This window comes from Rhinopithecus bieti, unplaced genomic scaffold (assembly GCF_001698545.2).
Source record: "Rhinopithecus bieti isolate Rb0 unplaced genomic scaffold, ASM169854v2 scaffold_52032, whole genome shotgun sequence".
Taxonomy (NCBI): Eukaryota; Metazoa; Chordata; class Mammalia; order Primates; family Cercopithecidae; genus Rhinopithecus; species Rhinopithecus bieti.
The window spans coordinates 726,458-739,115 of NW_016821592.1; the positions used below are offsets into that span (position 1 = coordinate 726,458).

Genomic DNA, 12,658 nt, shown 5'->3' on the forward strand with positions numbered 1-12,658 from the left:
AGCTTAATTCATATTATCTCACTTATTTCTCATTGTAAGTCTCTATCACCATATTTTAGATAAGGAGACCGAGACTAAGAGGTTGTCATTTGCTCAAGATCACACAGCAAATAGGAATATAATTCTTTCATTTTTTCTAAATGTCTTGATCACTCTGACTCACACCTGTGGTATATTAGTCATTTTGGTCTTCTAGTCTTTTCTGAGGTTTCCACTTTAGCTATTTGCTAGTGTAACTGCCCATCAGGTTCACCTTGTCTGCTACCTAGACAGAGCCACTTTGTCAAGACAGGAGAATTGCAATAGAGAAAGAGTAACTCATGCAGAGCCGGCTGTACGGGAAACCGGAGTTTTATTATGACTCAAATCAGTCTCCCAGGCATTCAGGGATCAGAGTTTTAAAAGATAATTTGGTGGGTAGGGGCTTGGGAAGTGGGGAGTACTGATTGGTCAGTTGAAAATGGAATCATAGGGGGTTGAAGTGAGTGTTTCTTGCTGTCTTCTGTTCCTGGGTGGAATCGCAGAACTGGTTGAGCCAGATTATGGTCTGAGTGGTCTCAGCTGATCCATCAAGTGCAGGGTCTGCAAAATATCTCAAGCACTGATCTTAGGTTTCACAATAGTGATATTATCCCTAGGAGCAATTTGGGGAGGTTCAGACTCATGGCCAGAGGCTGCATGACCCCTAAACCATAATTTCTAAACTTGTAGCTAATTTGTTAGTCCTGCAAAGGCAGACTGGTCCCAAGGCAAGAGGGGAGTCTTTTCAGAAAGAACTATTACCAATTTTGTTTCACAGTTGAACCATAAACTAAATTCCTTCCCAACGTTAGTTCGGCCTATGCCCAGGAATGAACACGGTCAACTTAAAGGTTAGAAGCAAGGTGGAGGTTGGGCACAGTGACTCATGCCTGTAATGTCAGCACTTTGGGAGGCCGAGGCAGGTGGATCACCTGAGGTCGGGAGTTAGAGACCAGCCTGACCAACATGGAGAAACCCCGTCTCTACTAAAAATATAAAATTAGCCAGGTGTGGTGGCACATGCCTGTAATCCCAGCTACTCGGGAGGCTGGGGCAGGAGCATTGCTTGAAACCAGGAGGCGGGGGTTGTGGTTAGCTGAGATCAAACCATTGCACTTCAGCCCGGGCAACAGAGTGAGACTCTGTCTCAAAAAAAAAAAAAAAAAAAGCAAGATGGAGTCAGTTAGGTCTGATGTCTTTCACTGTCATAATTTCCTCAGTTACATGTTTTGCAAAGGTGGTTTCACTAATTTCATTACCATATATACAAATTCAAGTGCATCCAGCAGAGTAAACCCCCCTAGATTGCAACTCTGTGAAAATAAGGATTTATTTTGCCTGTCATGTTTACAACTATATCTCCTGCCACATAATAGATACTTTATATATATTTATCATATGAAAGATTAATTGAATGGGCTGGGCACAGTGGCTCAATTCTGTAATCCCAGCACTTTGGGAGGCCAAGATGGGAGGATTGCTTGAGGTCAGGAGTCTAAGGCTGTCGCGAGCTATGATGCTGCTGCATTCCAGCCTGGGAAACAGAGTACCTTGTCTCAAAAAAAAAAAAAAAAAAAAAAGATTTATTGTTGAATGAATGACATGTCAATAGAAACTCAGATCCAGGGATTTGCTTTTGGGCTGGGATCAGGCCTCTTGAACTAGGATCTGGGTGGGGATCTATCCACAATATGTGGCTGGGTTCTGAAGACTGCTTGCACATCTTACAAAATCCTGAAAGGTAGCATAATTTCTCAAGAAAAGTATGTCTATCCTTGGTATCAGGACCAAAACGAAATTTATCCTGAGAACACTCATAAAGATGATCTTGCATAATGAATACACCAGGTTTTCAACAACATTCATGAGGAAACACCATGGAGATGCGCTATGGTGCTTTCTTTTGGCTACACTCAGTAAAGGTGGATGGTGGCTTCTAGAAGTGCAGTCAGAAGCCACCAGGCCTGGCTAGGCGCAGTGGCTCATGCCTGTAATTCCAGCACTTTGGGAGGCCGAGACGGCTGGATCACCTAAGGTCAGGAGTTTGAGAATAGCCTGGCCAATATGGTGAAACTACATCTCTACCAAAAATACAAAAATTAGCTGGGCAGTAGTGGCGCGCGCCTGTAATCCCAGCTACTCAGAAGGCTGAGACAGAAGAATTGCTTGAACCTGGGAGGCGGAGGTTGTGGTGAGCCAAGATTGTACCACTGCACTCCAGCCTGGGTGACAGAGCGAGACTCTGTCTCAGAAAAATAAAAAAGAAAAGAAAAGAAAAAAGAAAAAAGTCACCAGTCCCAAGCCTTGGAATCCCTGAAAAGGAGCCTCCCTCTCTGTTTTAAGCATCCCTTCTCCCTCTCTGGCTCTTTGTGTGGGTTTGCATTCTGAGAGCAGTTGGGCACCCTGGGGAGATTTCATTCTTGAATTGCTCTAAAACAGCACTAGAAAATTTAAAACATGCTCACACTCACTCTGTGTTTTCTCTTGGGCCCATTAGTTACCCCCAAAGACACTAGATCTAAAAGACCATTCCACTTGGAGGAAGCCCAAAGGATTGAAAAAGGTCTCATTGCTTTCCAAATAAGATGATGGAAAAATGCAAAACAACCCAGCAACAGCCACCCAGTTTGATGCTGGTGCCCTTTATTTCAATGCAAATTTAAGACAATCATGGCTCAAGAAAGAGAGATGGAGCTGTGCAGGACCTGGCCCCATAGAAACGCACATTTTCATTCTCTGTGGCATGCTTTGCTGATGTTGCAGGGTTTTGGAAAAGTCAATTATTCACAACTAAGACTTGTAAAATTCTCTAGACCATAAAGAGTCTTACAATTTTCTTTGGAGCTGCAAAATACATTTTAGACCTATCATTTTGTCACTTAAAGTCCCCAAATCTAGAGCCAGAATACTTAGGATGCTGGCAGAGTTGCAGGAAAAAAAAAACTTCTCTCCCATGGCTTTGTTCTGTTCCAGTGAGCCTGCCAGTTCTGTCTGTACATCCAGCAAGGGATTGTGTAATCCCAACACTTCTGGGAACCTACCAATACTGGAAGAGCCTGCCTCCAACTTTAACCTGGTCTAGCAGGTCCCCCAAACAAAGAACCACTTCATTGTCTGTAGAACCAGTTTGGACCACATTCTGCTGGATTTAAATCTATAATCCACCCACCTACCTGGCACAGGTGACTAAGAAGTAGTTCTTTTCTCGTTTGTATGCCAGAATTTCTGAGCTGTGTTTGGTTTTATCTTTTTCTTCCCCTTCATCTATAACAAAAGAGAGGGTATGAGAAGTGTTGCACATCCCCAAGGAGAAGAGCACCAGAGGCGTGACCTAAGACCACAACATGGGAAATGTTAGTGATACTCAAAGAAGAGTTCCCGGCCGGGTGCAGGGGCTCACGCCTGTAATTCCCACACTTTGGGAGGCCGAGGAGGGTGGATCACTTGAGGTCAGACATTTGAGACCAGCATGGCCAACATGGTGAAACTCCGTCTCTACTAAAAATACAAAAATTAGCTAGGCATGATGGCATGCACCTGTAGTCCCAGCTACTATTTGGTGGGCTGAGGCAGGATAATTGCTTGAACCCAGGAGGTGGAGGTTGCAGTGAACCAAGATTGCACCATTGCACTCCAGCCTGGACAACAGAGTGAGACTCTGTCTCAAAGAAAAAAAAGTTCCCCTGCCAGGGCAAGTGATGGACACTAGGAATGGACTCTGCTCCCTGACGTTGGCCTAGGGGTGTTGGGCAGGTCCAATTTCCCCTTTGAGCCACATGAAGTAGACTGGACTGCGCAAAGTTATGACCTAAAGGGGATCAGGAAGGTCCTGTCTCTGTGTATTTCTCTTTTTAATATGTCCACTGTTAGGACTTTGTGTCTAATTGAAAGTTGTTGAGTTTTAAAGAATAACCTACAAAAGTTGGGCATGGTGGCTCACACCTGTAATCCCAGCACTTTGGGAGGCTGAGGTGGGTGGATCATGAGGTCAGGAGTTCAAGACCAGCCTGGCCAAGATGGTGAAGCCTTATCTCTACTAAAAATGAAAAATTAGCCAGGTGTGGTGGTGCATGCCTGTAATCCCAACTACTCAGGAGGCTTAGGCAGAAGAATTGCTTGAACCCGAGAGTCAGAGGTTGCAGTGAGCTGAGATCATGCCACTGTACTTTCAGCCTGGGCAACAGAGTGAAACTCTATCTCAAAAAAAAAAAAAAAAAAACCTACAAAATGTAATTATTTTGTAGAAGGTTTTGTTGGAAACAGTTTTCTGTAAAAACCTTCATAGAAGGGTCACACTCAAGTACTACAAATGTATCGACATTTCCTTAAAGATTTCTATTAATAGAGAATTAAAGCCCACAAGAGCTGTAAAGTTGACTTCCAACAGTCTTTGACTAGGATCAGGAGTGCTATGCTTCTTAACTCCTTGTTCTGTCACTGATACTCAAGGAAGAGATGGGGAAGAGGGAGTTGACCTCTTTCAGAAGTTGGCCTGGAGGAAGCATTTTGTCTCCAGATCCCAATGCCTCCCAGTGCCACTGGCAAATTAAAACAATGCTTAGGGGTCTCTTTATGCCATGAGTAGGATGAGGACATAGTTGCAGATCAAAGAAGAAAAGAGGTGTGAAGGAAGAGAGGAGGAAAAAAGAAAAAGGGAGAAAGGGAAGGCTTCAGGGAAGGAGGGTCAAGTCTAGCACGAGCAAATTTGTTGGAGGGGCTATCCTCAGTTGCCCTCCCACCTGTGGGCTGCTGACAGATGGTCTGTGAATGTGTCTGAAGGTGCAGGCACAGGGGTGGAAGTGGCACTGGCCTGGACCACAAGGGTTCTAGCCCCTGTTCTGTAGTAACTAGCTGAATGACCTTTGGTATTTCTTATCCGTAACAGGAAGGGGTTGACCATGTGGTCTCAAAGGTTGCTTCCAACTGGAGCAGTTCCTGAGTTGTGAAATGGTGATAATTTTGAAAGGCTGTGACTCCACCACCAGCAGGGAGCCACATGCCTACTTAACCCAAAGGAAGGATTAGCTGTGGAGGCTTCTGTCCTCCCCACCGCTGCCAGCTCCCAACTGCTGAGTCTCATTGTTGGTAGAAAGTTTATAAGAAAAGTGCTTGGAAACTGTTGCTTCCTTCCTTCCTTCCTTTAACTTTGAGATAAGAATGCCTTTGTTTGAGTCTCAAACATGTCTCAAGTTATGTAACTCACTTGTATTAAAACTCTCCCTGACTGTTTTATATTCAGCTTTCTAGCTGCCCTGGTTTGCAGCTTTAATTGAATAGGTGGCCTTGTATTTATGCTAATTTTTTGTCTTTCTCTTTCAGATCCTGATGGGATAACCACATTGGTTTGTTTAGTAAACACTGAGACCAACTCCACCATCCAGAGGACTGACAGACAAATGGCCTGAGACAGGGCTGGGAAAGCTTTGCTTCTGGTTGGGACTTCAGGAAGAGTTTTTTTTGTTTGTTTGTTTTTTGTTTTCCCCAAGGGAACAAACCCTTGAATCTGGGAGGCCGAGGTTGAGGTGAACCGAGATTGCGCCATTGATCTCCAGCCTGGGCAACAAGAGCGAAACTCCGTCTCAATAAATAAATAAATAAATAAGAAAGAAATGTATGTCGGTGTCAGACTTTCTGAGCTGGGTGCAAGGACTCTGAGCTTACCAAAGGAAGCGTATTTATAAACCTCTAGGTACTGACTTGTTGCTGAAGGTGTGATACCAGAAATTTGCAATGATATTTGGATACATTCAGGGGTGGAGGGGCAGGTTTGGGGCAAGCTCTTTTAAAGAAAAAATGAAAATTTGATTACAAGAAGCTGGGGTGCCTCCCAGGGCCTCGGAAGGGGCTTGCACAAGCAAAGCACCCTGAAGATAATGCTTCATTAGCTTCACGGTGAGGCCACCTCTGAATCTCTGTGTGGTGTTTCTCCAAAATATTGCAAGTCTGAAGGCAGGCCTGATTAAATGATTGCACAGCAATTGCCCTGGGAGAAAAGTATTTTGCTGCTAGTTCTTCCTCTGCTATGAATAGGTCTTAGTCTCATGCCCTCTTTGCTACCTATACCCTCTCCCTACTCTGGGGGTCCCCAACCCTTGGGCCACAGGAACCAGGCCACACAGCAGGAAGTGAGCAGGGTGATCGAAGCTTCATCTCTATTTCCAGCTGCTCCCCATTGCTTGTCTTATGCCTGAGCTCTGCCTCCTGTTAGGTTAGCAGTGGCATTAGATTCTCGTAGGAGTGTGAATGCTATTGTGAACCGTGCATGTGAGGGATCTAGGTTGCACACTTTTTATGAGAATCTAATGCCTGATGATCTGTCACTCTCTCCTATCATCCCCAGATGGGACCATCTAGTTGCAGGAAAACGAGCTCAGGGCTGCCACTGAGTCTATGTTATAGTGAGTTGTGTTGACAAAAAGAGTCAAACTGAAAAATATTTGAAGATATTTACTCTGAGCCAAATATAAGTGACCAGAGCCCGTGACACAGCCCCCAGGAGGTCCTGAGAATACGTGCCCAAGATGGTTGGGGCACAGCTTGGTTTTATACATTTTAGGGAGGTATGAGACATCAATCAAATACATTTGAGAAATACTGTAGGTAAATTTAAACATTTTCTGGTTGACAATTGGTTGAGTTTTCACCATGTTGGCCAGGCTGGTCTCAAACTCCTGACCTCAAGTGATCTGCCCGCCTTGGCCTCCCAAGGTGCTGTGGTTACAGGCATGAGCCACTGCACCAAAATGGCCCTGCAAAGCTGTCCTTTGTGGGGGGAAATTTGCATCTGTAAAGAATCTCCCAATCCTAAAGGCCCTCCCAATCCTAAAGCGATTAACTAAAAATCTAGCACCTTTTAAAGGTCTGAATAGGAAACATTTCTCATCTATTGTCTCTAAGGACAGCCACTGTAAGACCTTAAAGGAACTTTGGCCTCCACAATCTTTTATCTTAACCTGAACATTTTTATCGATCCCCGAGTAGCTGGGATTACAGGAACCCGCCACCATGCCCGGCTAATTTTTGTATTTTTAGCAGAGACGAGAATTTCACCATGTTGATCAGGCTGGTCTCGAGCTCCTGATCTTAGGTGATCTGCCCACCTCAGCCTCCCACCATCTCAGCATCTTTGCATCTGCTCTTTCCTTTGCTTGGAGCACTGTTTCCCCAGAATTTCATTATCATATTCAAGATGTAGCTCACATGCTGCCACCTTCTCAGAGGTTCTCAAGGAGAACTTCCCTGATCACCCAACCTAAAGAAACTTCTAGACCCTTTCTATTGCACTGCTGTGCTCTATTTTCTTTACTTTTGAGACGGAGTCTCGCTCTGTCACCCAGGCTGGACTGCAGTGTCATGATCTCGGCTCACTCCAACCTCCACCTCCCGGGTTTAAGCAATTCCTCTGCCTCAGCCTCCTGAGTAGCTGGGGTTACAGGCATGTGCCACCACGCCCAGCTAATTTTTGTATTTTTAGTAGAGATGGGGTTTCACCATGTTGGTCAGGCTGATCTCGAACTCCTGACCTCATGATCCTCCTGTCTCGGCCTCCCAAAGTGCTGGGATTACAGGCATGAGCCACTGTGCCTGACCATGGACACTTTTTTTTTTTTTTTTTTTTTGAGGTGGAGTTTTGCTCTTGTTGCCTAGACTGAAGTGCAATGGTGCGATCTCAGTTCACTGCAAACTTTGCCTCCCGGGTTCAAGCGATTCTCCTGCCTCAGCCTCCCAAGTAGCTGGGATTACAGGCATGCACCACCATGCCCAGCTAATTTTGTATCTTTTAGTAGAGACGGGGTTTCACCATGTTCACCAGACTGGTCTTGATCTGCCGATCCCAGGTGATCCTCACACCTCAGCCTCCCAAAGTGCTGGTATTACAGGAGTGAGCCATTGCGCCCAGCCATGGACACTCATTTTTTAAAGACTCCAATAGAGTTCACTGACAGCATTCTTACATAATTATAATATTTTGCATCTGTACTTTTTACTTTTTAGTTTTCAAAAGACTTTTACATACGTAGTCTCATTTCCACCTTAAAACAACCAATGAGTTAAGGAGGAGAGGGGTTGTTAATGTCCGTGTTTTAAAGATGAGTAAATTGCGACTCATCTTTAAAACAAATTAAGTAAATTGAGGTGGGATGGCTTATCCAAAGTTTTCCAGCCAATAAGTGACAGCAGCAGTCTTCTTCTGTCAAGACCAGCTCTTTTCTCATTCGGTCTCCTATTTCTAAATCTTGTTATTTCTCCTGGCTCCTTAAAACAAAATAATTCATCCATGTAAGGTATGAGAAAGCACCTCTCTCTCAGAGGGAAGGAAAAGAGAGCTTGGGTTCCATATGAAGGTTTATGACAAGAGAGCCCAGACTTCACTTGTGGTTTACCAGTCAGGCTATTTATGAGCTAATGATAACGATTGAGGTTGGACAATAATAACACACTCCCTCAGTGCAGTACTTTGTCACCTGTCATGAAAATGGTGAGAGACTTTAATTGTCATTTTGCTTTAATGTCAAAAGCATTGACTGCAGCACAATTTCACATATTTCACCTTAAAGGCAAATCTAATGATGATGAATGAAGAATGAGAGCTAACTTCACTATTTTTAGAAATAGAGGTAATAGGAATAATAATAGGAATAATGTTTTTCTAAAATTGCCTAGAGAATCAGTGACAGAACAGGGAGTTAGGAAGCATGAAATTCCTGTTCCTAGTCAAAGACTATTGGAAGTCAATTTCCACAACTTGTCTGGGCTTCAATTCTCCACTAACAGAAATCTTTTTTTTTTTTTTTTTTTTAGAGGAGTCTCACTCTGTCACCCAGGCTGGAGCACAGTGGTGCGATCTTGGCTCACTGCTACCTCCGCCTCCCAGGTTCAAGTGATTCTCCCAACTCAGCCTCCCAAGTAGCTGAGACTACAGGCATGTACCACCACATCTGGCTAATTTTTGTATTTTTAGTAGAGACAGGGTCTCACCATGTTGGCAAAGCTGGCCTCAAACTCCTGATCTCAGGTGATCTGCCTGCCTTGGCCTCCCAAAATGCTGGGATTACAGGTGTGAGCCACTGTGCTCAGTCTATTAACAGAAATCTTTGAAGAAATATGGATGCATTTGTAATACCTGAATGTGACCCTTCTATGGATTTTTAATTGATAAATAACATATATAAAAAAGGGTGCAACTCATATAGAGCTCAATGAATTTTCGCAAAGTGAACTCAACCATATAAGCAGCTCCTAGATCAAGAAACCAAGACCTCAGAGTTCTCCTTTTGCCTCATTTTAATAAATACCATCCTCAAGGAAAGGTAACCCCTATCCTGAGTCCTACTACAATGAATTATTTTACCTGCTTCTAAGCGTTATATACATGGAATCACGTAATATGTTGTCAGCCTTTTTGGTCTGGCTTCTTTTGTTCCACATGATGTTGGTGAGACTCATTCATATTGTTGCTTGTAGCTATAGTTTTGTTTATTCTCACTACCCTGCGTTATCTTACTGTCTAAATATGCTACATATCCATTCTACTATTGATAATCATTTGGCTTGTTTTCACTTTGGCTCTATTATGACTAGAGCTGCTATGACAATTCCTTATATCTTTTGGTGAAAAGATATAAGGATTTCAGCTGGATATAAATCCGAGGGCTAGCCGGGCGCAGTGGCTCACGCCTGTAATCCCAGCACTTTGGGAGGCCGAGATGGGCGGATCACGAGGTCAGGAGATCAAGACCATCCTGGCTAACACAGTGAAACCCCGTCTCTACTAAAATACAAAAAAATTAGCTGGGCGTGGTGGCGGGCGCCTGTAGTCCCAGCTACTCGGGAGGCTGAGGCAGGAGAATGACGTGAACCCGGGAGGTGGAGCTTGCAGTGAGCCAAGATCACGCCACTGCACTCCAGCCTGCGTGACAGAGCGAGACTCCGTCTCAAAAAATAAATAAATAAAAATAAATAAATCCAGGGTTAGAATTGCTGGATTATAGGATATCTGTGTATTCATAGACATTACCAAACAGTTTTCCACAGTGATTTTATCAATTTATTCTCCCATTGTTGATGTATGAGAGGTCCAGTTGCTCCACAACCTTATCAACACTTGGCATTGTCTAGCTTTCCACTTTGGCTATGCTTGAATGTGACCCATAATGGATTTTAATATATTTAAATTAGGATTAATTTGATTTTTTTTTTTTTTTTTTTGAGACAGGATCTCACTCTGTTGCCCAGGCTGGAGTGCAGTCACACCATCTTAGGTCACTGCAACCTCTGCCTCCCAGGCTTAGGTGATTCTCTTACCTTAGCCTCCCAAGTAGCTGGGACTACAGGCACATGCCACCATGCCCAGCTAATTTCTGTATATTTAGAGACAGGGTTTTGCCATGTTGCCCAGGCTGGTCTTGAATTCCCGAGCTCGAGCCATCTGTTTGTCTTGGCCTCCGCAAGTGCTGGGAATACAGATTTGAGCCACTGTGCCCAGACAGATTAATGTTTTATAGTTTTGTAAATTTAACTGTGAAATGATACATAAGAAAACTAAGATTAGATGGAGATTAGACCAATTTTGATGCCCAATTGTATTCTTGTCTTGTCTTGTTCCCTAGTTCCCTCGTGTGTATAGGTTTGGCCCACTCAACAAGATGGCAAACTTCCTGAGGTCAAGGTCTTTGTTGTAGGCTTCTTCTATCATTGCTATGGCCCTTAGCACAGTATTGGCACAGAGTAGGTGTTGAGGAAGCACCTACTGAAATGGGCTGAACTAAATGACAGAAGCAAGGCCACCAGTATCGATGGAATATCTCTCTGTTCACAGTTCTCTGCCTAATCACCCCATTTTCAGGTACTTCTTTTTTTTTTTTTGAGACAGGGTCTCACTCTGTTGCCTAGGCTGGAGAGCAGTGGCGCGATCTTGGCTCACTGCAGCCTCTGCCTCCCAGATTCAAGCAATTCTCCCACCTCAGCCTCCCGAGTAGCTGGGATTACAGGCACACCAAGCCCAGCTAATTTTTGTAGTAGAGATGGGGTTTCACCATGTTGGCCAGGCTGGTCCCAAACTCCTGACCTTAGGTGATCCACCCTCCTTGGCCTCCCAAAGTGCTGGGATTATAGGTGTGAGCCACTGTGCCTGGCTCAGGTACTTCTCAGGGTGATGAAAGGACCGAGAGAGAAATTCTAGAAAATATCCAAATCCTTTGTGTTCTTCCAGAGCCTACATTCCAAGTGCTAAAAATCTTTAGGTAGGATGAGCCCTTCAATTTTTTTTGGAGACAGGGTCTCACTCTGTTGCCTAGGCTGGAATGCAGTGACACAATAATAGCTCATTGCAGCCTAACTCTTGGCTCAAGCAATCCTCCTACCTCAGCCTCCTGAGTAGCTGGGACTACAGGTGTGTGCCACCACGCCTGACTAATTAATTTTTGTTTTTTTAGAGACGGGGTCTCCCTATGTTGCCGAGGTGGGTCTCAAACTCCTGCAGCCCTTTTATTTTCAACTGCATTTTCTGAGGCATGTACCTTAGACTACCAGAAAGGGAAACAGAAGACTGTCTTACTCTGGCTTGTTAGGAAAGAGCACTGTGGTGTCCCTCCATGCTTAAAGAAATGTTTTGGACTCAAAATGTCTGATCTTATAACACTAACCCGATTTCCTTATGACTGAATCCAGTTTAATAGAAATTGCTCTGAAGGCCACAGTAATCTCTAAGAACTAAGATACTTAGTTCCCCTTTTGCTGAGTTTTAAAAGCCATACTAATTTTAAGAACTATTTCTGTCCTCTCATAAGCTAAAGGATTTGTAATCAATGGCCCATTTCAACATGCAGCACTATGTCATGCTATGCACATTTTTGTTCACATTGAATACTGACTATTTCTGGATTGAGATCCTGAGATGTTAAACTAGCACATCCTACTAGCTTTACATAGTACTGAGTTTGGCATTAGACACTTATTGAAAATAATTGGTGGAAATACCCCTCCTAGCCTTTCGGTTTTGAGCCCTGTCATCCAACAAGAAAGATTAGTTTCAGGCCGGGTGTGAGGGCTCAGGCCTGTAATCCCATCACTTTGGGAGGCCAAGGTGTGCAAATCACTCGAGGTCAGGAGTTCAAGACCAGCCTGGGCAACATGGCGAAACTCTACTAAAAACATAAAAATTAGCTGGCCATAGTGGCACGTGCCTATAATCTCAGCTACTCAGAAGGCTGAGGCAGAAGAATCCCTTGAACCTGGGAGGTGGAGATTGCAGTGAGCGGAGATTGCACCACTGCACTCCAGCCTGGGCAACAGAGTGAGACTGTCTCAAAAAAAAAAAAAGAAAAAAAAAGAAAGCCAGTCGCGGTGGCTCATGCCTCTAATCCCAGCACTTTGGGAGGCCAAGACAGGTGGATCATCTGAGATCAGGAGTTTGAGACCAGCCTGGCCAACATGGTGAAACCTTGTCTCTACTAAAAATACAAAAATTAGCCAGGCACAGAGGCGGTCACCTGTAATCCCAGCTAGCTATTCAGGAGGCTGAGGCAGGAGAATCACCTGAACCCAGAAAGCACAGGTTGCAGTTAGCTGAGATCATGCCACTGCACTCCAGCCTGGGCCACAGAGCCAGACTCCTTTTTTTTTTTTTTTTTTTTTT

General features: G+C 44.2%; 1 long non-coding RNA gene across 2 annotated transcripts; it reads right to left on the minus strand.

The window, feature by feature from the left end:
* Positions 1 to 381: 381 nt before the first annotated feature.
* Positions 382 to 11,262, minus strand: LOC108520867 (uncharacterized). 2 transcript variants are annotated; one of them, XR_001883045.1, is made up of 3 exons: positions 11,090 to 11,262; positions 3,195 to 3,285; positions 382 to 634 (listed from the first exon to the last, which is right to left on the minus strand). It is a non-coding gene; the product is annotated as an uncharacterized LOC108520867 (long non-coding RNA). The 2 variants fall into 2 exon arrangements; XR_001883044.1 differs by lacking the exon at positions 11,090 to 11,262 and adding an exon at positions 9,374 to 9,696.
* Positions 11,263 to 12,658: the final 1,396 nt, after the last annotated feature.